At 50.3% G+C, this 27647-nt stretch overlaps 1 protein-coding gene across 3 annotated transcripts in view; it reads right to left on the reverse strand.

The window, feature by feature from the left end:
* Positions 1-27647, reverse strand: part of HIVEP3 (HIVEP zinc finger 3) — a 495837-nt gene that overhangs the window by 142033 nt on the left and 326157 nt on the right. For all 3 annotated transcript variants that reach the window (XM_068539651.1, XM_068539654.1, XM_068539650.1), the window contains exon 3: positions 24892-24972. The gene's annotated coding sequence lies outside the window, so the exon portion shown is untranslated. The remainder of the gene's footprint in view (positions 1-24891; positions 24973-27647) is intronic.

Below are 27647 nucleotides of genomic sequence, written 5' to 3' on the forward strand. Positions count from 1 at the left end.
CAGGCACCAGGGAGAAAAGGAGAAAGGGCACAAGGATGGGGCAGAGAGGGAGTGACTTTCAGCTCTGCAGCTTCCTCACTCTCCTGTACCCAGGACCTCTCCTCTTATATCTGGTCTCATCCCAAGCTGACCTGGCCACAGGCTGCCAGGACAGTGTCCTCATATTGGGATCAGATGAGTCACTTTTCAAGTACTTTGGGGACTGCCTTTGCCCTCAGCGTTTCTTATGGTCAAATATGTTGGGAAAACACTGATTATTACACAGACCTCCTGGAGATTCCCAGTGTACACCCCCTGGCAGGTGAAAAACCCAGAAGGGAGCTGGTAAAGAAAACAGCTCATTTTTAATCTGCTCTTATTGGAAAAGAACAAAGACTCCCCCTCCCTCCACCAGAGGTCCCATCCTCTGTATCCAATTTTTAAGCACACAGAGATCTTACAGTTCTGGGCATGAGTAGCCTAGAAGGCCCCCCTGAGGCCTTCCGTTGGCTTATTTACAGAACCCATCCTCCCACAGGCATCCCTGTTCTCCCACCAACACCCCAAATATTCTCTACTCCAGGCTTTAAGCCACACCCGCCCCCCATGAGCCCCAGGCCTGTCCTGCTTAAATCTTCTCAATGGCTCCCTTCTGCTCTTTAGACAAAGACCAAATTTCTTTGTGTGGTCTTCAAGGCCTCCTTCAGCAGCCCTGCCTGCCTCTCCTGCCTCATCTCCTCCTCACTCCACTCGAGGCACAGGGGTATTCTTTCAGTCTCCGCTGCCTCCGGGCCTTTGCACATGCCGTGTCCGTTGCCTGAAATGCTCTTCCTGTATATCCCTTCCTTACCAGTTAACTCCTCTCCAAACTTGCAATTTCAACTTGCACGTCAGCTCCCCAAGGAAGCTCTCCTTGATCCCTGTGTACTGGTGTACAACTTCTCTGCATACTCTCTGTGTACCTGTGTACTCTCACACCCTGGACACACTCACTCAGCACCACAAGCTTCGTCTTTAGAGCCCAACAAGTATCAACATTTGTAACTCCTTTTTATTTGTGTAAGTTTTTTGTCTGATAACCAACTCCCTCACTGAAATACAAGTGCCATGGTTAGGGTAACGTGTGTACTCTGCTCACCACTGAATCCCCAGAACCTGCCACAGTAGCTGCTGGCCCGCAAGTTTTCCCAGCACTCTCTGAGAGGCCCTGCGTGAGGCAGAAGATGGTGAGAGGGTCACTGTGACCTCAATCTCTTCCCCGAGCCGGGTGAGGTGGAAGAACAGGGGACGCAGATTCCAGCCTCGGGTGTCTCAGAAATTCACTGTCAGAGTGTGACAAGGTCACATAATGCTTCTGAGCCTCAGTTTCCCAATCTGCAAGGTTGAAAGGGTGTGCCCATACAGAATGACTCCCATTTTTGTATCACATTATCGACTCAGCTCTTTCTTCCAATCCCAGGGTAATGGGCACCATTGCTTTGTGTCTGTCCAGTATCTCCTCTTCCCTTTCTTCTGGTAAGAGTTCCTCAGGGAACTGTCTTCCCCAACTTCAGTCATGATTCTGGCAGGGCTCCCCCTCACAGGCCTCCCAGTGTGTCACACTGTGTGGAAGAAGAAGCTCAAAGGCAGCAGATGAGACAGGTCAGCACAAAAAAGAGAGTAAAGATGAGAAATAAAGATGAGAAACGTGGGGAAAATAAGAGTCTGATGACCCGATGACATTGTATCACTTCCTGGATCTAGCCATGCCTGAGGTCCATCCATCCAGTAAAATGAGACCATGAGATAACACCCAATCTCTCTCTTCCTCTCCCCCTCCTCTCTCTTTTCTTAAGTCAGATGGAATTCTGTTCCTGTTCCTTGCATTTGAAAGAATGTTGCCAAATACACCCAGGTCCAAAGTCATCCCATAGTACTAACCAAACAATCTCTGAGAAGGACAGCAGTAGTGAAGGTGAGCATATGTCATGCTCATCTACTCTAACATGCCTCACATGTGTCATCCTGTCTAATCCTCACGACTAGCCTGGGTAATAATAGAGAAATACAATGGTGTGATGGGCAATAAGGAACACTAGAACAGGGTGTTAAAGCCCTCAGTTCTAATCTTGGCCCTGGCATGCATGAGCTGTGTGATGTCGAGCTGGTTTCTTAACTTCTCTGAGCTTACCCTTCCTCCTCTATAGGTAGTGATGCCTACATCAAAAGCTGCCATGGGGAATGGTGAGACAAAACAAACAAGCAGTGTTTCTGACTAGGAGAGACTTAATAAACATTAGCTTAGTCTGTCCAATCTAGAAGTCCTTTCTAGAAGGATAGTTCTATATGTCTCATTTCTAAGAATTAGTGTTGGCCATGGGTAAAAGAGGAGAGGGATGTGTGAGAACCTCCCAGCTAGAGTTCAACATCCAGTTAATATCCGACATTGGCCACTGGCTGCCGACTGTGCGGTGACACAGGATTGGCTGATGGGTCTACTTCCTCAGATGCTGGGCCGTAGGGTGCGTCCACAGGGATGGCAGCTCCAGCTGAGTGGTGACAGGTCACCAAGGCAAGGGGCCTGTTTATGGTTTCCAGATGTGTCTAAGCTGCTTCCAGTTTCCCTGGACAGTGTGGAAGGACAGGCCAGGACTCTGCAAAGGCTGACCTTGACCCCAAGTCCCCATCTAATGGGTCGTTGGCTTTATTGGAGCGAGGGCGGGGTGCGTCCCTCTGGGCTGGGCTGTCTGGGAAGTTGGAAACTCTGTGTCGCCTTCCAAAGAGCAATTCTGAAAACTGCCGCTCAGAATAAATATTTTGGTTGCTTTTTGCGATGTGGCCGTGGGGGAGACTTTCACGGAGTGTGGTTTGCAAGTCGATTCTCCTGGGTTGTTTACTCCCTGAGATCCCCACGGCCGGTTCCTGGCAAACATCTGCCGCGCTCCTGGGCTGCTGGGACCGCTCTCCCTAGAGAGAGGCTGAACTGGCTGGCCCTTCCTGGGGGTCTGATTGCGATGATGCAGTAGGCAGCCGGCTACCAGGCCTTCCCCACTGCCTGTCTCAACCTTGCCCTCCTTCGCCAGTACTGGCCAAGCCTGGCGCTCTCCTAGGAGCCTTGTTCCCACCAACTATGGGGAAACTGTAATTAGCTGAGCTGCTCTAGGCCAGGGGCTTGGAATTCCTGCGGGCCTAGAGATGTGGCCTTGTCCATTTCCTCTTCCCAGCTTTCCTGCTCCTCTCCACCCCCTCACCTCTTCCCTGGAGCCACACCACACAGTGGGCGCCGTGCAGCCTGAGCAAGGCCACTGTCTCCCACCCATCCCCCACCCACCCAAGCCCTCTTGAGAGAAACCCCATCCCCAAGGGCCAGAGCATACCATGTCTCTTGGTTACAGCGATTGTGACGACTGTCCTACCCCCCTGAGGCCAGGTGCCTAGGGGCTGCCGCGGCCCTGCCTGCCCAGTGTTTGTGCCTGCTTGGATCCTGAAGCCCTCCAGCCAAGAGGTCATTCCTAACTGCAAGGAGGAGGTAGGTAAAAGTGGGAACATCAGGCCTGCTTCTGAGCCAGCTCAGCCTAGAGTCTGCTCTCTACTCCTGCCCTGGCCAGATTTCTGGGGAGAGATGGATCCGTGGGATCTGGGTCTGGCAGTCAAGACAGAGAAACCACAAAAATGGGGGGAAGTAATGTTTCCGGGCACAAAGTTAGGTGTTTGCAGTACGGGACCCAGGGCCCGGGAGAAGATGTTCCACCAGGGATGGGCCACGAGGATCCTGGTTAAGGGAGCTCACGTCATGACCAGGCATTTGGAACGTTAAAGACCCTTGTCGAGGCGGCACCCTTGAGGCTGGATAAATGCTTTTCTTTCTCCCATCGCTTTTGCACCTCCCCAAAGCCACTCCCCGATTCCTTTGACATGCATCCATTCCTGGAGGGTCTGAGAGTTACCACCATGTGGACCTTCTGGAACCCCACCCCATTTTGGGGGTGAGGAAGCTGAAGCTGCCGGAGGCCAAGGGCCATGCCTGGGGTCCCAGAGCAGGAAGAGGCAGAACCTGGATTTGGACTCATTTGTCAGAACCCAAGTCTAGGACTGCCACCATGGTGCCATGGCTGCCGTCAAACACAGAAAAGCCAGAGCCTGTCGCCCCAGCTGGGTGCCTCGGGACTCCTGTGCCTGTGCTCGCAGTGAAAGTTTCTGGTCTCTCCCCACCCTCTCCTGGTGGTCCAGAGACCAGCTGCATGCATTTGGGAAGGGGGCTGGCGGCAGGGCGGGGAGGAGTCTGCACCCCTGGAACGGAAGGGAGCTGACCAGCCCGCACAGCATCCATGCCCAGCTGGGGCTCTGCTGGCGCTGTGCAGGCCAGGGGCGTCACTCCTTCCGCAGTTCCCCTCAGCCCCAGCCTCTGGGCTCAGCACCTGAAGGTCCAGCCCCTCCCATCGCTGAGCTCATCCTACCCAAGCCTGGGAGGATGTGGGAAACCCAGTTCCACCAAAGGCTAGAATTAATTTTCTCACCATAAGCCACATGCCCCGTGGGTGTCCTGGGCTTGCCTCTGCTCACCTGCCATGGTCTTATTGTACTGCTTTGGGAGGAGGGGGAGGGCATCTCTCTGGGGGTCTGACCTGAGGCTGGTGCCGCTGCCCTCATCACAACTTGAGTCCAGCTCACTTCCCTGAGAGTCTGGCACCTGCCCCTTCCTCTGTGGGCTGGGCCCTGTGCCTCATACTCCTGGCAACCAGGTCTGGGCCCTGCCGTGAAGGGAGAGGGGCCAGGACTGCTGAGCCCCCTTCTAAGAGACACTGACTGTCACACCCAAAGCACACACGAAGGCCTGGACAGCCACAGCTGTGACAACAGCATTTCTCTGCGGGCCAGCTTGGGGAGCAGGCCGGAGACTGGACCACACCTCTCAGGCCAAGCTGCTGAGAGCCCCTATCCCACCCCTGGTCTCCTCGGTGTTGACCATGTCTGGCCTTGGCCCCTCACTCTAATTCCTGTGTTCCAAACTCCAACTCCAGCAGGGTGTCACTCAGGGTGCCAAAACAGTGGGAAGGTTTGGGGCACTGAGCTATACCCAGGCATGTAATGTGCAGGGACTCAGCCTAGGCACAGAGCCCACCTGGCCTGGCCCAGCCTATAGGCCAAGGCCATGTTCCATCTTATTTCTCTTTGAACTGACTGCCGGCCTGTCTCAGTCCCAGCCTGGGGTGAAGTGTTGTCTTTTCTGCTGGTGCTGGAGATACAACTTGTCCTTCTGCCCAGAAATGGCTTTGTGCCACCTCATTCTTACGCTGGTTACTTACCCTATGGAGGGCACCCCAAATCTTTTAAAAGAGTATGCAGATTATAAGTCAAAAAGGACAAACCCCTCGTGGAAGCTTGCCTTTTATGGAAATAATCACTGCACCAGTTATTGAGCGCTTACTATGTGCCAGCCTCCAAGCTGAACATTCCACGTGTACTGAACCCTCGCAATAATAATCCCAGGAAGTAGTACTAATATTATTCCCACTTTGCAGGTGAGGAAAATGAAGCTCAGAGACCATCTAACTCTAAAGCCCTTCTCATCCCCCAGAAGCTGAGAACCGACCTGTGTGTTTTATCAACGGGCTTCAGGATGTTTCTTGGGAGTCCAGGGGCGATTCAAAGTGATGATGCGAAAATGGGATGTGCTCTCTCCCCAGCAGGCAAAGCAAAAGTGCTCAGCTGGCACTCACCTGCTTCAGGCCTCCTGCCCACCTGACCCTGGGGTCACAGGAGATGAGGAGCCCTTGCACTGCATTCTGCCATGGACAAAGCTCGCCCAGCACACATCTTCCGGGCCAGCGTGGTGCAGAGCTGGCCTGTCCCCACCCACCATTCCCAGAGACCACCCTGATGGGATGGGAAGATGATCCAGCTGGCTAGGGGGGGACCTGAGGGAGGGAGGAGCAGGGAGAGACACCTTGTGTCCTGCTCCATGCAAATCCCATTGTCACAACCTGGTGGCTGATGTGTCCTCTCTTCTTGACATGGGCTGGTTGCCCCGGTTTGGATGTTTCACTATCTGCGAATCCGGTTCATTTACAGATCTGCTCCCAGCTCACCTCTGGGAACAGTGGAGCCCTGCTCAGACACATCGTCCTGCCTCTCATGCTCTCCCAGACGATATATCCCTGGCTGTTACATAATCAAGGGAACCCAGCCCGTACCCGCCAAGCCTTTAATTGGAAAGCTCTTTCCCAAGGAAGTTGGGGTTATAACTTGTGCCAGCCCAGGCCTTCCTACCTCTCAACCCCCTCTGTGGCCTCTCTCTCTCTCTCTCACGCGGAGACACACACCCAGGCACCCTGGAGCAGCTGAGACCACATCTTCTTCTCCATGACACTGGCCACGCCCAGTGGCTTACATGCTTTGTGCTCACTGTGAAGTACAGTGCCCTGGGTCATTCAGGCCCATCTGTACCAGGAAGTCCTCTCTGAACACTGCCACAGGCCAGCCTGGGGCTGACCTTCTCCTCGTTCCTATAGCACTGTGTGCTCACCGTGGATGCGTCTGTCTCCCTAACTAGGCCAGGACCTCTCCAGGTAAGGGACCAAGTCAGATTCCTCCCTGTGCCCCCAGGACCTGAATCGGCCTGGCCCTGAGTGGGCACTGGGAAAGTGGATGAAAGGGGTCAGTGAATTAAGGGAAGGATGCCCTACAGTTAGTGGCTTGGGGAGCTCTGTAAAAGCAGCCTTACAGATTTCCCAGAAACATCACAAAATGTCATCTCTAGAAAGGCTGAGAAATTAATCCACTTTTCAAGGAGGGAAACTGAAACGCAGCCCAGGATAGGTGGTGGCTAAGGGTGCCACCTGTTAGTGGCAAAGCCGGGGACTCGATCCAGCTCCTCCAGGCCTCTCCTCACCATCATGCTGCCTCTGAACCTTGGTAACAGGCTCTGGGGTATTCATTTCCTCAGCAACAAATCCACTACCCTGGGCTCAGCCTGGGACACAAATGCCACCAAGACACGGTCTGGTGCTCAAGGAGCTGTGTAGACATATACCCAAAGAGCTGTAAAATGGGGTGAAAAGGAAGAAACAGAAATGTTTACAGAGGTGCCACCCAGGGGGATGGGAGAAGTCAGGGGAGACATCTTGGAAGACGTGACATCCAAACTGGGTCTTAAATGAGAGTTTACAAGGAGGACTAAGTTAGAGATGGGGGAGGAGAGGAGAGGAAGTGGTGGTCCAGCAAAAGAGAAATATGCAAAGACACAGAAACATGAAATGATACAGCAAGATGGGGAATGGCACAAGCCCAGTGGTAAGGCTGAAGCTCTCAGTACAGAGGGGACCTGCACTTGGAGGCTGGCACGGGGGGCAAGGCCACAACAGGAGGGGCTCAAAAGCCACGCTAATCCAACTGGACTCCAGCTTGCAGGTAAAGAACCTTATCTTTGGACTCCATATGCCCCATAATCCTCCTTCCTTTGTCTTCCCACCGTCTCCAGAGCTGCAGGAAGCCCAGATAGATGCCATAACCCCGCTCTGTCATTTACCCAGGCAGTCCCTCAGAGCCCTGGAAAAAGCTCTTCTCAACTCACAAGCCCTTGCATCCTAGAGCTGGAGGAGCCGTGTGCTGTGCTAAGGATTGCTACTTGCAGAAATGAGTTGACTTCAGAATACAGTGTCTTTAGGGATAAGTCTCATCAACAGGTTTGGAACTTTATCTAGCCAAAGCAGCCTCTCTTGGGTCTGAGTGAGTGAAAAGGTTATTGCATGGCCCAGGGCTCCAAGGGGACACTGCTTGGAGCTGAGAGAAGGCCCACGTTGGCCGTGCATTTTCCCACAAGATTGTACCTGCACTAGAATCCTGAAGGATCTACTTGGACCTTCGCCAGGGCCCAGGACTCGGTAAAAACTCAGAAACATGAATCACAGAAGACTGGCAAAGGATGGAGCTAAGGAAGAAGAGGCTTCGGTAGCTTTGCGGCTGCTACCCCTTGCGGCCATCACCATTCCAGCATTTGGAGGGTCTGCCCTCTACCACCCTCCTGGTCCCAGCACCTGATGGTGACACTCGGGACCCATGGCAGAACCCAGCAAGTTGTATGGGAGCACAGGGCTGTTTTCAGGAGGCCCCATGACTATTTTGTTTTCTTCTTTTTTTTTTTTTTTTAATTGAAGTATAGTTGATTTACAACGTTGTGTTAGTTTCAGGTGTACAGCAAAGTGATTCAGTTATGCATGCATATATTTTTTTTATTTTCAGACAGTGGCTATTAAATCCCTAACTGATTACCAGCTGAGAGGGCCTTTGTCCTGAACTGTCTTCCAGGAGGCACTGCCCTCTGAAAAAGCCCTTTGCCTTAGTTGGGAGATCTAGTCAGGCCTCCTGTGTGACAGACGTGGAAACTGAGCCCAGGCATGGGGAAGTGGGTGCCTGAGGGTCACGCGGTGAGGTGACGGCGAGGCTGCGGGAGGACCCAGGGCTCCTCACTCTCCACCTCAGCGCCCCGACTTCCTGGAGGTGACTCAGTGAGACAGTCGGCACGGGAAGGAAGTGGGAAAGGGAAGCCCAGCCCGCTGGATTCCAGGTCACCACTTTGTTAGTCCAAAACCACCAACCACCTTGGCCATGCGGCTCTGCCTGGTGCCCGTGACCTTTTAGCCCTTCCTTCCCAAGGCCACAGCTGCTGACCATTTCCTCCACAGTCAAGCTCACTTGACCTCTCCAGGTCTCCAGGGACTCCCATGGTGCTTCCCTCCTGCTGGGTCAGGGGGTCACTTCCACAGACTTGGCGAGTGGCCGAGCCTGTGTGGGTCAAAGGCTCATGAGTGAAATGAGATGAGGAGGAATTACAGCCTCATGTTTAATAACTGGGGCTCTGGAGCCAGTATTCAGGGTTCATCAGCTGCTGTCTCTGGGTGCTGTGGTTAACTCAGTGTCTTTGTAAATCTGTAAAAAACGATGATCCTACCTATTTTGCCGGTTGCTGGGAGGATTAGCTGAGATAATACATGTAAAGCTTGCCACAAACTAAGCCATGCAGGGTGGCCCTTGTCATTGCTGCCTTTGCTAGGTGGATTGCCATGCATCGTCTCATTTAACTCTCACGGCAAGCCTGCGAAGTATAATAGGTAAGATTGTTCTCAGTTACCTGGTGAGATGGCCAAAGCTCAGGGAGGTGAGGGCACCCAGCTCACAGCTGGTGGAGGCAGGCTTCGAACCTGGTTCAATCTGATTCCAGAGCCCAAGTGTTTCCCCGCCAGTTACAGCACCTTCCCTTGCTCTTAGGTGGTCCTTTGCTGGTGTTCGCACCACCAGCTACACGCCTGTGTGGGCAGGGCTTCTCCCCCCTCCCCCAGGATTCCAGTCCTGGCTCTGCCACTTCCTGGGAGTGAGACTTGGAATCTCTGAGCCTCTGTGGTCCCATCCACGCCCTGGAAATTGGCTCTCGCCTGGCCTTCTGCACGCAGGAACAAATGAGATGCCCCGGAGCTTTGCAAACCGTGCTGCGCTGTCTGAACGCGAGGTGTTACCCCTGCGACCAGAGCTACTACTGGGACCGTGATCAGTGCAGCCTGAAGCTGAGGGTCCAGGAGGACCAAGCCCATCGGCCACCAACAGGAAATGCCACAGCCTCTTTAGCCTGGGGGCTTTCCATACGCTGAGAACAGGCCTCTGAGAGCGAGGAGGGAGGCACTGTAGATACATCACAGGTCTTTGCTTCACTGGACCAGAAGTTCCCCAAGGAGCAGGACCGGCTCACAGCACATACATTGGATGGAGGGTTGTCTGCCCCATGCTCCAGTGACCCAGGCCACCTGCTGGGTCACCAAGTGGACGAGCACCACTGTGTCTGAGACCCCCTGACTCCCCAGGGAGAAGAGAGCAGCCCCTCCTTTGTGAGCCCCCATCCCCACCTCAATAGCAGCATATTACTATATCATATTTCCTATTTCTGCCTAGAATCCTTGTTGGAGCAAGGGGAGGATTTGAATAAATAAATACACTTAATTGTTTTCCATCCGTTTCTCTAGCTGGATTGCAAGTTCCTTAAAGGCACGTTCTGTGTCGTATTTGTAAACCTCAATAACCAGCACAGGGCACCTCTGGGGGTTTGTGGTGTGGTTCTCCCTTCATCCATGCAGCCCGTGTCCTGTTTCACCATCTTCCCATACCCCCTACTCCCACAGGCTGGGCGTGTGTTAGAATTATGAAGAAAATGGGCACCAATGGATTCCACTACGAGCAAAAGAACCGGCTTATGTATATGGAAGTGGCCTCATGTTGTGTCTATCCTGACACATTTCTGGGCTTACTTTTGGGTTCTGGGCTATATTTTCAAAGAGCAAAGTCCTCGTTTAAGTAATCTCTTGCAGCAAAGTGAGCTGATGTTTAAGATACGTTACAGGATGGCAATAAGGAGTAGGAATCCATTAAAAGCCCTATAAAGTTGTTTTCTTTTCTCCTTTACTTTGCTTCTGATAAGAGTGACTGGCCACTTCCAGGACATATCAAACACTGTCTGACCTGGATACAGCTGGATCGTGAGAGTTTGCTGTGGACTTTCAACAACTGACTGTACCATGTACAAACCCGGCCTCTTGTCTGGCTCAAGGAGCCCTGGGGAAAGCAGTATCAAAGGCTTCCAGGAGTGGGGGCGGGGAACAAACAGAGAGCAGGAGCTTCTTGACCCCAGAGCCAGGAAGTGGTTCCAAGCTGCTACGAGTCTCTGGTTGTCATCTGTGAAGAGGGAGACTCAAAGCCTCCCTGCTGAGTTACTACAGGACCCTATGAGGTTATAGTATGTTAAAGCAACTAGCTCAGAGCACGGTAAGCATCGATTCATTCATTCCACGAATATGAATTTAGCATCTGCCATGGGCCAGGAGCTGTTCCAGGCGCTGGGAATAATATATAGACAATGGCACGTGAATGCTATCAAGACAAGCAAAGCAGGGAATGGGGTGGTGGCCGTAGGAGGCATGGCCATTTGAAATAGGGGCCAGAGAAGGTTTCACCGAGAAGGACCCATTTCGGTAAAGACCTGAAGGCAGTGAGGGAGTGAACCCTGTGCATATTTTTCCCAGCAGAGGAAACAGCAAGCGCAGAAGCCCTGAGGCCAGAGTTTGAGGAACAGTATGGAGGCCAGAGGATATGGGGTATGAGAAGTTATTGGTGGCCACATCACCGGAGCCTGTGAAGGCATTTATGCGACCTCTGGCTTTTACTCAGACACAGGAAATCACTGGAAGCTTTCCAGGTTGACACAACCTGACTTGTATAACTGATCAATACCCTTCAGCTGCCCCTTCCCTTCAGAGCCTTATTCAATACTCAGACCTCTGCAACTCCAGCTCATATGCTTTCTCCTTTCTCAGATTTCTTCCAGCTTTCTAAATCTACCCAAACCAGGAGGACCTCTGCACGTTCTACCAAGCACAGGCTGGAAAGGGGCCTTACAGAGAGACTGTGGTTGGGTAGAGAGAGAAACAGAGAGAAGTCTTCGGTTGGGGATCTTGCCCTCCCTTGGCGCTTGGAAGGCCTCTGGGCCTGGCTCAGCTGCAGCAAGCACACACACTGGGTGCACAGCGGTGCCGGGGACACTGGCAGAGTCCCCAGTGTCACTTCATCATCTGAGACAGCTCGGCACAGAACTAGGAATTTCATTTGGCACTTCCTTGCCCTGCTCGTCTACCAAAAGGCGAAATCATTTGTTTTAAAATGAAACAATACCTATCTCTATCAGTGGTTCTTAACCTTTTTTTGGGTCACCTGCCCCTCTGAGAATCTGCTGAAAGCTATGCACTATCTCTTCAGAAAATGAACACAGAATATGCACTCATTCTCTTATAACTTCAGGGCTTTCACAGATCCCTGAAAATTCAGTGAGGCAACCATTATCTATGCCAGCAGTTTCCCAGTCTGTAGCTCCAAGGGAATGAATGAACGAATCAATGAACAAACAAGGGAAGAATAAAGAAGCTGCATGCATGTGGAGGAACTCAAGGCAGGAAGAGGACAGACATGCAGCACCTCTGGGCACCGGGATTCTTGCTGATGGTTCCTGAAGCTTTCAAAGAAGCCGACTGAGATGTAACGTGTGGTCAGGCCTTGCTGGACAGGTGTCCTCCGGAGAGGATGCCTTCCCTCCTTAAGCTTCATCTATGGCTCTTGTCCAGCCCCTCTGAGTGACCATCTTTCTAAAACGTATCACACACTTTCCCACCATTCCCAGGCTGCCCTAAACAAAGCAGAATCTTTTCTGGGTAACTATGGGGCGACAGTGTAAGCGTAAATTCAGACATATAAAGGTAAGCCATCTCTTCTTCTTGACATACAGCTGAGCTGGCTGAGGGCTAGGGCCCCCAGTCTGTTGTTTCTCACCACTACCCTCCTGCTGGGGCCCAGGCTGCCAGCCTCCCTGTTCATTTTATTTTTCTGATACATGTCCTGAGAAGCTGGAATGAACTTTCATCTCATTCTTAATAGTCACACCTCTCCCTGTGAAGCTTTTAACATCATCTCATTTTCTTCCAATCACCGTGCTATGTTATGACACAGGGAGACCTTCAGATGTGACTGGAGTGGGTAGAAATCTCTGCCCGAACACACAAGAGCCCCAGAGAGTTCTTCTAATAGAGCAGAGCCTCCAAGGCCCCAGAGACGTGGCTCTGAGGCCTCTCCCACCTCTCCTCTCATCATCTCTCTTTCTTCCTCCTCCCCTCCCCCCTCCTCCCCCCCCTTCCCTTCCTCCCCCTCAGCATCACGCTCTAGCCACCCTGAGCTGGAAGTCCCCAAACAGACCTGCTGTTTCCCACCTCTGTTCCTTTGCACGTGCTGTGCCTGCCACCTTGAACAGAGGCCACCACCTGCTTGTCCTCCAAGAGCTCTTATCCCTCTGCCCAAGCCTCACCTTCCCAACCTCCTCAGAGAGATCCGTTTCCTTCCTTTGCAAATCCAGTGTCCTTACCTCAACCCTGGCACCTATGACATTGTATTTCTGAATTCAGCCCTTATAACATTGTATTTCCATCTTCTTTTTTGAATCTTTTTCTGGGGAAACAAAGTTAGAGTTTAGATAAATACACTTACAATTGTTTATTTACCTGTTCATCCCATGACCTGTGTCTTATTTATCTTTATTTCCCCAGCAAAAAGGGTACACATTGATTCTTCAGTACATATTTGTTAATAAATGTGTCCTTTATAGAGTTGCTCTCTCTTTACTCTCACAGCTGGGTTGTCTGTTGTAACCTCAACCTCCTGCTGTTAGGGTCTCTCTGCCCTCCCACTGCTTCTACTTCTAATCTGCTGGGAACTTGTTAGACTGTGTACAAACCAGGAGGAAACGGGTACTAAGGGACCCTCTCAGGAGTAAACTAACCACCTTCTGTCATGGACTTAACGTTATTGTGCTTTAAGTGATGGCTGTCCTGGTGTAGTTGTGCCTTCTGAGATCCGGGTGGGTGAGGTCACTGGATGGGAAAACTCCTCCAGTGAGTTGTCATAGTAACCATGACTTTCAGTTTCATGCAAGAGAGTCCCCGAGAGGAAAACACACCAAGGGGTGGGGGAGGAGTGGTAGGAATCCATCAAAAGCCTCCTAACACTGTCCTCTCATACCCTTTTCTTTTCTTCTTGCTGGTTTACACGCTCAAGGTAGATGCCATTATGTGTGGGCATCTGAGTAGAAGCCGCTTAAAATAGCCACCCGACTATTTCAGGGAGCAGCTGAATATGCATGAGGCTATTTTAGAAAAGATGTCCCTAGCCCAGCCAATCCAAACCCCATCCTTTCCCTTGGAAATGCCAAGAGAAGCTGAATGGGACCTTTCTTAGTCTTTCCCACTGGGGCGGGGGGTTTTTCAGAAGCCACAGAAACAACACCCTGGCTAATGTTGGTCTTGCAGCCCTGTCAGCTCTACCTCCCGATCCTGTGGTCACAGAGGCTCCGGGGCAGACAGCGCAGCCCTCCAGAGTCCTCCAGAGCCTTGGCAGCCTTCGACAGCAACTGCGCTACAATCCCATTGGCCTATATTTGTGTGTGTGTGTGGGGGGGGGGGGGGGGCGGGGCTCAGAATCTTAGGTATTTCCACTTGTTTGTTTATTTATTCATTTAATACACTTTTATTGATAGATGAAATGAGACAAGTTCATTCGAGGGGGTAGATGGACAGGTGAGTAGAGATAACGGCTCCAAAATAGAGGGGTGGTCGGGAGAAGGCGCCCTCGCTTCCTCCTGATGGCTTGAGAAAGATGACTTTTGAGCTCCTTCAGAGAGGGGGATGGTTGCATGGGGCTGGGGGTGGGATGCCCTGGTGGGAGAGAGGGTGTGCCTGTAAGAAGGTGAGAAAGGAAGGGGAGCCAGACTGGGGGGGCCTGGAGTGCTGGGCTAAAGCATGCCACCTTCTCTGAGCCCTCAGGCTGGGCCGGGAAGCCCCCCACCGCCCTGCCACGAGCCTACAGCGCTGGTGCACCCTTGTTGCTGCCCTCAATCCAGACTGCAAGTCTCTTGGTCAGATTTTCCTGGGCATCTCTGCGACCCAGAGCCAGGCTAGGCACTGAGCATGCGCTCACAGAATTTTGGTTGAAAGCATGGATTCTGGAGCCAGACTGCCTGGGTTCTGATCTGAACTCTGCTTCTCACTAGCTCTGACCTTGGGCAAGTTATCTGACTTCTCTTTGCCTTAGTTTTCTCACCTTAAAATGAGGATAATATAATAATAGTACCTATCTCTTTTGGTGAGGAGTACATGAATTAATATACATAAAGGGCTTAGAAATCTGTGGGGTGCATAGTAAGCATTATCTAAAATTATTAGCTGTTTTTATTATTCGACTGAGTTTGGCTTTTATCTTGACAATGGAAAGCCATCAGTGACACGTTTTTCTTCCCAAAATGAAAGTAACTTTACTGCTTTGCCTGATTTTACTTACACGTGTCCACCATAAAAAAGTTAAAGCATTATAAGTACAAGGAAGAAAGAGGGGAAAATTACCTTCCACGCTGACCCTCAGATAACTATCATTAACAAGACCATCTTTGTTTAGATACAGTTGATTGTCATTATTCAAGGTTTCTGCATTTGTAAATTCACCTACTCACTAAGTTGGTTTGCAATCCTGAAATCAATGCTCATGGTGCTTTTGTGGTCATTTGCAGACACGCGCAGAGCAAAAGATTTGAGTCTCCCCACAAGTGGCTTAATATCATCAAAACAAACAACCCAATCAAAAAATGGGTGGAGACCTAAATAGACATTTCTCCAAAGAAGTCATACAGATGGCCAAGAGGCACATGAAAAGATGTTCAACATTGCTAATTACTAGAGAAATGCAAATCAAAACTACAATGAGATATCACCTCACACCAGTCAGAATGGCTATCATGAAAAAAATCCACCAACAACAAATGCTGGAGAGGGTGTGGAGAGAAGGGAGCCCTCCTACACTGTTGATGGGAATGTAAATTGGTGCAGCCACTATGGAGAACAGTAGGGAGGTTCCTTAAGAAACTAAAAATAGAGCTACCGCAGGATCCTGCAATCCCACTCCTGGGCGTATACTTGGAGAAAAACATGGTCCGAAAGGATACATGCACCCCAATGTTCATTGCAGTGCTGTTTACAATAGCCAAGATATGGAAGCCACCTAAATGTCCATCGACACTGCCTTCTTGTTTCAGCTCCCCTATGTCAACAAGTGTCCTTTTTACAGTCTATTTAGTGTCATGATGTTTGCATTTTTGTGCTTTTTGTCAGTGATTTCACTGTGATGTGCCTTACAGAGACAACGCATGTGTTAGATACGCTTCATTCAGGCAAGACTTACAGGGCTGTTGGCCATGAGTGCAATGTTAATGAATCAACAGTATATATTAAATAAGGTGTTTTGATAGTAACACACATACAACAAGGTTACGTACTGACAGGTTGACAAGAAAGTTGTGACCAGAGGCTCGCAGGCACCAACGCTGTATTTCTCCTAGGAACAATGGTTCAGTGCTCACAATATAAATTCAGTGTTTGTGGAACTTTATAGAACTTAACTACTGTTAATAACAAGAATGAACAGTACTTTTCTACATACACAGATGTATACCATTTAGAACATACCTTCCACATTCTTTTGACACCTTTTAAAAAATATTCATACACTATTATGTGAAAAACACCTTTCCAGACCCATAAACACAGGTCTCTAGATGGCTGCATCTCCACGAGCATTCTTTTACTTATTAACCTACTGATGGACAATTTGGTTGTTTCCGATTATTCACTATTATAAACAACACTATGATAAACAGCCTTATTGCTAATAATAAAATAGCCAAATTTATTCAGTACTTACTATGGGCCCAGCCCTCTGCTAAGAGTTTTGTAAGTATTATCTCACTGAATTTTATTTATAAACAAGTATACAGATAAATTTACATTTATATAAATCATATTTATGAATTTTATAAGTATCATCTCATTGAATATTATCTAACAACAAGCCTATGAAAGTGGTGTTATTATTATGCCCCCTTTACAGTTGAGGGCACTGATGCTTAGAGATGTTAAGTAACTCTTCCAGGGTCACATGGCATAAAACCGGGTCTCTCTGACCTCTGATGCCTCACTCTTAACCACTGTGCTCTGTTGCCTTCTTATACATACAATTCCAGGCACCTTTTGATTGTTTCCTTAGGATACCTATTTAGAAGTGGACTGCTGAGTTGAAGGGTATGCACATTTGAAAATGTTGGTACATACTGTTAAACCTCCCCTCCAGAAAATGTTATCAATTCACAATCCACTAACAGTGCTCCAGTGTCCGTGTGTCCCATTCCTCATTTCCCCAGGTTTTCTCATGCTTTGAAATAGGCACCCGGACTTCCCTGGTGGTGCAGTGGTTAAGAATCTGCCTGTCAATAAAGGGGACACGGGTTCGAGCCCTGGTCTGGGAAGATCCCACATGCCGTGGAGCAACTAAGCCTGTGTGCCACAACTACTGAGCCTGTGCCCTAGAGCCCACGAGCTACAACTACTGAGCCCGCGTGCCGCAGCTACTGAAGCCGTGCACCTAGAGCCCATGCTCCGCAACAAGAGAAGCCACCGCACCACAGGAAAGAGTAGCCCCCGCTCACTGTAACTAGAGAAAGCCCACACGCAGCGACGAAGACCCAATGCAGCCAAAAATAAACAAATTAGTTTAAAAAAATAAAAATAAAAATAAATTTTAAAAAATTACAAAAAAAGAAATAGGCACCCAAATGTACATCTTGATTCTTTAATGTACATCCTTTGACTACTGGTGACTACCCTTCATATGCTTAACATGCCCTGTATTTTGTCTTTTGCAAATTGAAATACTTTTCTTAGCTTGTTATAATCTTTTAACCTTGATTATTGTGTTTTTTGCCCATGGGGTCTTTAATTGTTCTCTTTCATGATTTCTGGATTTAGTTTTCTACTTAAGGAGGCATTCTCCATCCCAATATGACATAAATGTTCCCTCATTGTTTTTCTTCTAGTACTTTTCTGGTTTCATGCTTTTTCTTCACCTAGGAAATATTTTGATGTGAGGACTGAATTATGGATCTAGTTTCATTCTTTTTTTTCCACCTACAAATAGCTAACTGGTTGTCTTTATAGCATGTTAGGAATCATCTGCCTTTTTGTCTGTAATTCTAAACACGACGCTCACTTACATCTCCTTCTGGGTGCTCTGTTCAGGTCCACTGAGCTACACTTTACCAACACTGAATTTTTCTAGGCTATTCATCCATGTTTATTTTTCCAGATGTACTTTATAGCCATTTTATTACAAAATTTTGTTGAGATTTTAATTGGGATTTCATTTAACTTATAGACTAATCCACAATGACTTCCTAAGTTTATTCTTGGAACTTTACGCTTCTATTTCTTTGGAGACTGGGGTCTTTTCCCTCTGTGCTTCCTAACTGGCTCATTTTGGTGCCACCTTCTTCATGGACCCTTTCCCAAACAACCCTTCAGGAAACGATCACTCCCTACCCCAACACTGTGCCTTTCCCATGTCATTCCTACGTTTTTACCCTGAATGACAATTATTAGTGAGACGGTGGGCTCTTGGAAGACAGGGGCCCTGCATGGCCTGTTTGTGCATCTCTTGCCTCATCTGGCAGGTGGTCAAGGCCATGGAGATATTTGTAGAACGAACGAATAAATGAACGAACAAATGAGTGAAAGACGTCTTCCTAGAAAGCTGAAAGTGAAGTGAAACAACTGTTAATAAAAGTCTACTTTTCCACGGGCTTTCATTAGAAAACAAAATGTTTGTCTTTGGCTAAATCCCCGAGACCATGTCAGAATCAGAGAAGTGGTAGCTGCTAGATTGCTGTGCCATGTACAACCTGACCCAGCACCTCTCCCCAGAGACCTCCACCCTCACCGAGCAGCCTTGGCACTTCTCAGGAAGGCTCTCGAGGCCTTGAGAACCCTCCAGAAGAAGGAGCACAGGCATTCACTGTGTCTCTGCTGCTCTGCTAGGCTTTTTGAAAAGTACTTTCCTGCAAGATACAAAAACCCTGAAAGGCTGGTATCACTAGTCCCATTTTGCAGATGGGGAAACTGAGGCTCGGAGAGATGGAGCCCTGAGCTAGTAACTGACAGGACTGGCAGGAGCTGAGGCTGTGGGACTCTGAAGGCCTTGGCTCTCTCACAATAATGTCCAGAGCCCAGAGTCTGGGAGGCTGAGGGGCCACGCCCAGAGAGGAGCCCCACACGGAGTCGGAGAGAGACGGTCCTGCCCTCACTGAGCCGAGATAGTCCCTAGAGAACTTTTCTTCCCCCAGAGCAGCTGTGATGCCTATGGATTGTTCCTGAAGAGTATCGGACTTGGGTCAAAGAGCCACTGTCCGGGCTGCGGATGTACTACACAGGCTGTATTGTCACCAAGGGACTGGGGAGGGGAGGGGGTGGAGGTGGAAGGTTTGCCATGGGGTAAGGGGTTGGTCTCCAGCACACATCTGGGGACGCCCTTCCGTTTTCCTCCTCCCAGCCTGCCCAGGGCTGGTGTTTCTTGACTTGGCCCTGCAGGCCCCTCCTGGGAGTCCGGCCAAGCAGCCACTTCCTTATGGGGCTGGCAGCTGCCGGGCAGCCCTTGGCTTTCTTCTAAGCGTAGATCAAAGCTCCAGTTTCTCATGAAGGACCGTGGGTTGGGGACCAATACATTTACTGGTCTTGGCTCCGTGTCTGGCCCCGGGTGGGCCCCAGGGACATGGAGATGAGTAACCCACTGGTTTCTTGCCTCATGGCTCTATTCTGCTCAGGAGGCAGATCGTAAGGAAAGTTTCCAGCCCCACCTTGGTGCCACGGTAGAGCTATGTAAGTGCTGGGGGAGCCCAGACTGGGAGAGAGTGGGGAGGGGGTTGAGCAGGTAGCAAGCTGTGAAGACTCGATGTCAGGCTAAGGCACGTGGACTTCACTCTGTGGACAAAGGGAGCTGTCACACATTTTGAAGCAAGTCTCTCACGATCAGATTTGTGCTTTAGAAACAGACCAACTAGGTGTATTTATTTTCAATAAACACGTATGACTTTTAAGGTGGAAATTAAAGTACCTCCATTTTGCAAAAACAATACCAAACCTAAGGAAACACAGAGCAGATGCATATGAACCTGGCTGAACCCCTTACCTGTACGATGCCAGTGAATGGAAAGAGCCCTGGACTTGGGGTGAGAGACCCACGTTCGTGTTCAAGTCCCTGCCACTGACTTGCTGGGTGACCTTGAACAAATTACTTCCCTATCTCGACCTCAGTTCCCTTGCCTGTAAAATGGGAATTCTGTCACCCGATACACAGGGCTGTCATCAGGACAAAACCGGATGTCAAAGAACATTGTACGTTTGTACACACTTGACAAAGGTAAAACATTAAGGTGAGGTTCTGGAAGGCTCTCTGTACACACCAGGGACATTTCAGACACCCAGCTGCCCTGCTGCAAACTCACCACCCAGCAATTTCTTGGGAAGTCTCTTTCAGCTGTTCCAGCTCAAATTCAAGCCTGTCCTGTAAAAACACGGCCCCATCCAGAGAAGCAATCGCCCATGTGTTTGGTGGGCCACCTGCCCGCCAGGTCCAGCCTGCTGGGCTGGGAACATCAACATTGGCCCCTTCCTGGTGAGAGGAGGAACAGGGAGCCGGCTTGTTCTCTGAGAGCAGAGGACTGGCCGGCGACGAGGAACATTTTAAGGTGGGACGGTTCTTCCTGCTCCGTTGGCAGCTGTCTACATAAGCCGTCCATTGTGTGCAGCCCCCAAGGCCAGCGGGCCTGAGAGGCTAGGCTAAAATTAGTGTAAAATGTGCACCCGCTAGAGACACAGAACATCCGAAGGTCAGATGCTTGTAGCCGGCCGCCCAGGCAGGAGCAGGGAAGCGGGCACAGAACAGCTGTGGTAGCAGCTGCCTCTGGTTCCTCTCGGCCGTGGGGACGACAGCCCTGCCCAGAGACCTGGCTCCATAGCTCAGCTTGAGTTAAAAAATAGGATGCAGAGTACAATCCCAAATGTGTTTTTGAAAAATCTGTGTATGTGCATAGGAAAAAAAGGTGGGAGAGGAATTCCCTGAATATCTAAGAGGCAGTGTCAAATGTGGAAGAGTGGCTGAATTTTTTTCTTTTTCTGCACTTTCCAAAATGTTCTCAGTAAATACGTATTACTTTTTCAATCAGAAGAAAACACAACAAAGACGCTGCCAATTATACGTTTATATTAAATATAATTTAGTATACATTTTAAATTTATAAACGTGATTAAGTTGTATATACTTATAGTCATATAGCACATATGTGTGTGTAAATGTGTCTGTATATCTAGTCCACCAGTGTGGACAGCTTTGAATCCTAGAATGTCAAGCTGGAAAGATCAACATTCTCCAAGTCTTCCTTTTATGGAGGAAACTGAGGCCCCAGAAGCAAAGCAGGAAGCCGAGAAACTATGTTTCACTGAGCCGCGATCTGAATGGGAGTTTCCCCAAACCTTGCTCACTTTAATTCTGTTGTGTTTATTCCCATTTTATAGAGATGGAAACTGAGGCACAGAATCGATTTACCCAACGGCGCCCAGCTAGGAAGCCACAGAGCTAAGCCCCAGCCCTAGTTTCCCATGCATAGCCCACAGAGCTGGAAGGAAGGAAGGAAGGATCTTTGAAAAACACTGGCTCCCTGAAGCCTCAAACGTCCAGAAAGACATCCCGTACAGGAGCACCTTTTAAACCGTCTTTCCTAAGCCCCTCTTGGGTGGTGCAGGCCTCCCCTGCCTCTGGGAGCCTTTGAAGGAATGGGTGACAGAGAGGTGTGGGGACACAAAGGTCAAGGCATCCTCCCTTTCTCGATGTGGGACAGGTTGGGTGGGGAAGGCTTGCAGGGGAAGGCGGGCAGGTGCCACGTCTTTGGAACAGGAAGGGTTGGCCAGGGAAGCTCCCTTTCAAACTCTGCCTTCCTTATCCGGTCCCCTCCAGCCTTCCAGCGCTCCAGACCTGGCAGAGCCTCGAAGCAACTCCACGTGCTGGTACCTGAGGCCTTTGCTTCAGCTGCAACCTCTGTCTGCAGTGCCTGTCCCTGTGCCCATTTTCTGTCCCTGCTCTTTCAGGGATCAACGTATCCATGCATCTGTGCATTCTACTTAGTGAACGCATTTTTATTGAGTGCCTACTATGTGCTAGAGCAAGACAGACACGGTCCCAACCCTGTTGGTGCCTCTAGTTCTTAGAGAGTGCTTAGTGTTTAGGCTATGCCAGGTCATTCAAGAGTGGGCTCTGAGGCCAGACTGCCCAGGTTCGGCCTGGCTAGGCCACTTCCCAGCTGTGTGTGCCTGGGACAGTTACTCAGCCTCTCTGTGCATCAGTTTTCCTCATCTGTAAAAGAGGATGATAACAGCACTTGCCTCATAGCATTGTTGTGTAGGTGAAACGTAAATCCATATAAAACTCTTAGAGCAGTGCCTGGCACATAGTAAGTGCTCAATAATCATTAGTTATTATAAGTATTCTTATTCTTATTATCATCTGGCTCAGATTCCCTCCTTATGACTGCCCCCTGCTCCTGCCTTCTGATTGCCCCTCCTCTACGGCCCCTTAGCACTTTGAATGCCCTCCCCACCCCGTTACAGCATCTGTAGATATGTGATATGGGCCTTTAAGGTCTGTCCACCTCTTTCTCTGTACTTGGGGCAGGATCCATGTTTATTCATCTCTATCCCAGGCCCCAGCACAAACACAGCAATAACGTTTCCCTGACTAATTCTGAGCGTGTGGGTAACACGTGCCCTCAACTCAAAGCAAGAAAAGCATCAGAAGCTCCTTGCTGTCTGGGCACTAGAAGTTGCACATCTGGCCGTATCTCAGAGCTCACTGATGTTCCTCTTAAACTGTGAAGCCTGGCCTGGATCTGAGCCTCCTGAGCTGACAGGGGGGCAGGTGCAGGCTTCCTTGGATGCTTCTCTGTGATGGGGAGCGCTGCAGAGCAGGTCACTGTAAACACTAACACAGATGCCCCACCAAGCAGGAGGTTTCCCACGGTGATGCCTGCGTACCTGCTGGCCCCTTTGCCTGGAACGCCCTCGCTGCCTTCCACAGTTCTCCTGATCTGACGAATCCCTACTGATCCTTCCACGCTCCCTCTTCCACGGCTCTGTTCCTTTCTTACAGTGTGTTGCTATTTGTTTACACATCCCTTCTGCAGAAGGGACCGTCTTATTCCTTTCGGGGCCCCCAGTGTCTGCCAGTGCCTGGAACAGAGGAGGTGTCAGGAAAGTTCTAGTGAATGAACTTTTCAAAGGAAAATCAAGTCCATGGGCCTGCCTGCCTGTTAAGGCACAGGTGCGAACTGTTCATGCCACCCTTGAACCAAAAAACACACAGGCCTTTCCAGGACACCTGCTCCATCACTGGGACATGAGCTGGTAGAGCAGCACAGAATATAAGTTCCCCATGCGACGGGCACCGAGCTGGCCTTTCACACGAGCTCTGGCATCTGATTCTGGAACCACCGAGGAGGTGGGTACTTAGGAGATGAAGACCCTGAGGCACAGGCGGTTACACTGCTCCCCAGGGGAGGGACAGGGCAGGGCCGGAGTCCAGCGCTCTCTGGTCCCAGAGCCTACTCTTCCTTCTGTCCCAGGAGAGACAACAGATGTGAAGGCGTTCTGAGTTCTGCCAAGAGAGGAAACTGTAAAACTACGCGATTGCGGAGTGTTACCCACCACACGGAAGACGACTCTAGCGGGGCAGCCTTCTCGTTATGCAGCGGAGAGGACAGGAGGAGGCTGAGAAGGGCCTCGGTAGCAACACTGCATCCTTACGTGACTGCTGCCCTGGGCGAGGCGGCCCACCGTTCTTCAGGGGCGGGGGAGGAGGGGAGCTGGGTGGGGCGGGAAGAGGGGTTCTCATGGCAAGGCCAGCAGCCCTCCACTGGAGAGGCCCCCGGCACAGGACGGGGACCCCAGCGCCCCTGTGGCTGCTCTTCGTCGGGAGACCTGAAGGGCCCCGGTGGGACACGGACCCTTCAGTGAGGGGCGTCCTGCCCTGGGCCTCCTGTGGCCGATGTTCAGCAGGTTCCGACACGAGCCCCTCCTCTTTGCTCTCAGCCTCTCCCCGGGTCCCAGAGGCCTCTCTTGGCACCACGGAGCTGACCATCTCCTTTCCTTCCTTGATCATAAAGGGCCCACCCCGAGCTCCTTGGCCTGGCATTCAAAGGCCCGCCCACTTCTCCCAGCCTCACTTTTCTTCACTCCTCCTCTGGGCCTACACCCCGGCCACTCCCCCTTTGTACGTGCTGTCTCCTCAGCCTAGAATGCCCTTCTTCCTCTTTTTTTTTTTTTTACCTGGTGAACTTCTATTCATCCTTCAAAGCCCAGTTCAAGTGTCATCTTCAAATGGTCTTCCCTGAACCACCCCACAACCAAACCCAGACAGAATGGACCCCTCCTGCCTTCACAGGTTTCCTGTACCGTGGCTATTTGCACATCATCTCCTCCTTCGGATGGGAAGCTTTTTCAGGGCAATGATGTGCTTTATTCCTCTCTAGGCCTCAGTGCCCTCCTGTTCTCATCTCCTGGGCAGCTCTCCCAGCCTGCCCTGAAGATCTGCCCATGAGCTTTGGCCCTGCACTCACTCCCACACGAAGGAAGGCCTCACTGTTATGGTAACCTAGTCTCCCAGCCTGTGTTGCCCGTCACCCAGCTTGATCTTCACACCCACACTCTGCTGCGGGACTGCCCATGCTCTCAGCATGTGGGCAGCCTTCGCCCTTCCCATCTGGGCACCACAGCCTACAGTGACCGTGGTGTGCTGTCCAGCCATGGCAGGGCAGGTGCAGGGCTGGTGACTGTCCACGCCTGAGTTCGACTTCAAGCACAGTTTGCTGGAAGGGACACAGGTCCTGGGCCCAAATGCACACAAGCACACGCACGGCACACGCAAAGCCCAGCCCAGGCTCTCCATGGAGGTCCATGGAGCAATCGAACAGGAGACGAGCCCTAGGGAAGTGGCAGACAGCTGCTGTCCCCACCGTCCCTCCTCCCAGCCCATGGCCTTGGCCGGAGGCTGGAAGAGCTGGTTCGCGGAGTCCAGTTCACTGAACCCTATTCCCTCACTTTCACACCGGGACACAGAAACCCAGAAAGGCAGGTTCTTGCCTGAGAGTTTCCTGAGCAGTAAAGGCTGACACGGTGTCAGAACCAGTTCCCTGGCTTCTGTGCCAGGACACGTTCCTAGCGCCATATACTGCCATTGGTAGAAATGCCCGCTGCAGGACTCTGGACATTTGGCAGCTTTGTCCTGAAGTCCTGGGAGAGTGTGAGGCTCCATTCTCCTGCCAAGACTGGACTCAGCCCCACCTACCGCTTGGCCACAAACATGCCCATGGTCTTAGGGCTGTGCTGAAATTGTTCCATGCCCCGTGGTGTGAGGGAGCGATGGGGGGCTTACCTGCCAAGAGCCAGCCGTGGTCTCAGGGTCGAGATATGACAGAGGTTTTTAAGAGCTCGCAGGGCTGTGCTGGAAGGAGGCCTGTGGGAAGTAGAGAATGTGAGAATATTATACCACTGCCATCTGTCAACTTGCACTTGAGTTTGAAAAATGTATCCCCAAATAGGGAGCACAGCCTTGCTGGGAGTAGCCTCGCAGCCAAGCTCCAACCACCACCCCATCTCCAACAGGGTCATCACAGGGTCAAGATCAGACCCCCCCTGGGGATGCCGCCGCAGCCTAACCACCCCACTCACAGAGCTGGAAGTCTGGAGTCAACAGCCCCTGCTGAACCCCCTGTGTTCTATTTCTGCTCTCTGGCTGAAAAACTCTCACTCTCAAGCACTCCTTGGGGAAGACATCCCCTCACAGGCTCCCTGAGCACCATTCGTCGCAATTCACTCATTTTTTCTTCCGTTATCCGTTCATTCATGTCAGCGTTCCATAGCCACTTGGGAAATCTCTCAGATGCTGGTGTTAGGTCTTACAGAGACAGCCACGGAAAGGGACAGCTCAGGTCTAGTAAGTCACTTGTAGACCCAGGACAAATGCCACAGCTCCCAATCCCCAGCCTGGTGGGTTTCCTCTCTCCTCTGAGTGACCTCTGCGCCAGACACTGGGCAAAGCACTTCACACGACATGCAGGACTGCAGGACGCTTCCCACCATTTTTAGCACGAGGACCCCTTTTTGTGTGAAAATATTTCTCAAAACTCCTCCTAACTGTACACTTAGTATCTTTTCATTGAAAAAAAAAAAAAAAAAAGGACAATACAAAAGGTACAGGAACATAATGCTTTACAATTAACTTGTATTTTAGTGATCACAGCACCGCTACATCTATTTACGAAACAGTTACACATACTCACTCGAGACATGTTATTTCTGTCTTCTGGGTTTAAGGCTTTGACTCCTTGGGGATCCATTCATTCAATATTTGCTCAGTAGGTATTTATGGACCATGTCCGGGATGCCCGGCCCCATGGCCCACGGGTTAGGGACCCCGGTATGGGAAAGAGCCGTGGCTCTGCCGTGAGGCGTGCTTAAGCTCCAGCCCAGCGCAGACTGGATGCGTGCCCTTGGCAGGTCACTCAGCCTGTCTCTAGCTCAGAGTCCTCGTGGGTAAAATGGAGACGATGACCTTGACATTGGAAAGTCATTATGAGGATGAAATGAGATAGTAGGAAGCACCCAGGTCAGGGCCTAGCACGAAGGAAAAGCTCAACAAATGGGCACTAGAGGATTATCGTCATCATCACCACCCTCCTCATCACCATCATTGCCATTATCACCACCACCGTCACCACCACCACCATCATGAATATCCTCATCATTACCATCAACAGACCATCAGCATCACCACTGTCGTCACCACCATCATCCTGTTTCCCTTCTCTTTCTGAACGCCAAGAGGCCTGTCCTTGCCCCTCTAGTAGGATACGCTGTAGTTTCCACCTTATAATAGAGTTATTTGTATGCGCATATTCTTTCTCAAATTCATGCCCAGCTCTATAATTTCAGAGTTGTGTGAAATTGGCTAGGTTACTTAACCTGTCTAAATCTGGTTCCTCACGTAAAATGGGACAAAAGTTTTAGTAACTCACGGAATTGTTGCAATGATTAAATGAAATGATGCATATAAAAACTCAACACAATATCTGGGATGTGGTAAATGCTGGTCATTGTGATTATCATTATTATTATTCTTATTACTTCTCCTCCTAGCCTCTGAGCCCCTGAGAGCAGAGACCATTCAAAATTCATCTCAGTCTCCCCACAGAGTCTAGCACAAGGCCTTTCTCCCAACAGACATTAATGAATGTTTGCCAAAACAGTCTTGGAGCCTCACACAAAATCAGATGCAAAATAACTCAAGGGACAGGAGCATGGGACATGGCCAAGGAGAGAGCCCTGATGAGACTCTGAAAACTTCCAACAGACCTCCCGAAGAGAGCCATTTGTTACCCAGGGAGCCAATCTGCAGGCCTGCTAGGACCATTCATTCATTCATTCATTCATCAAGCTGACCAAAATTTCACTTTGGTTCAATAACAAATCCTTGCCCAGTGCCTGTTTTTTTCCATTTTAAATCTTCTTTCCATCTGCCACACCAGTTGGTCTTCACAAAAATGCCTGGAGGCAGTTAGAACAGGTGCTGACAATCCATTTTGCAAATAAAGAAATGGAGGCTGAGAGGTGAGGAGACTTGCCAAAGGGCACATGGCAGTCAAGGCCATGGTGGAAAACAGACCAGGGTCCCATTCATGACCTTGACTCTTTCCCACTGGCCCCGTGATGTCAAGCACTTTACAAATCCGGGATGATTCATTCTCACTGCCCAGTTTGCTTCTTAGCAAACAAAACTGAATTAAGCTAGTTTGGTCCTATTTGAACAGGCCTGTTGGAAAGCAAAGACTAGGAGTTCTGTGAGTCAGGGACTATGTGAGCCACAACAGTGCAGGGGCAATTAAATGTATGGATGCTGACCCCAGACTGCCTGGGTTCAAATCCTGACTCTGATACTCATTAGCTGTGGAACATTGGGCAGATTACTTAACCTCTCTGTGCCTTGATTTCTTCATCTATAAGGAAAGGCTAATACCAGCTATCTGTGGGATCGTGAGGATTAAATGGGCTAATCTATGTGCAGTGTCTAGAACAGTACCTGGCACATAGTAAGGGTTAGTTGTAATTATTATTACTTGTGATGCATTCCCT

The sequence above is a fragment of the Eschrichtius robustus genome, chromosome 3 (genome assembly GCF_028021215.1).
Source record: "Eschrichtius robustus isolate mEscRob2 chromosome 3, mEscRob2.pri, whole genome shotgun sequence".
NCBI classification, from domain to species: domain Eukaryota; kingdom Metazoa; phylum Chordata; class Mammalia; order Artiodactyla; family Eschrichtiidae; genus Eschrichtius; species Eschrichtius robustus.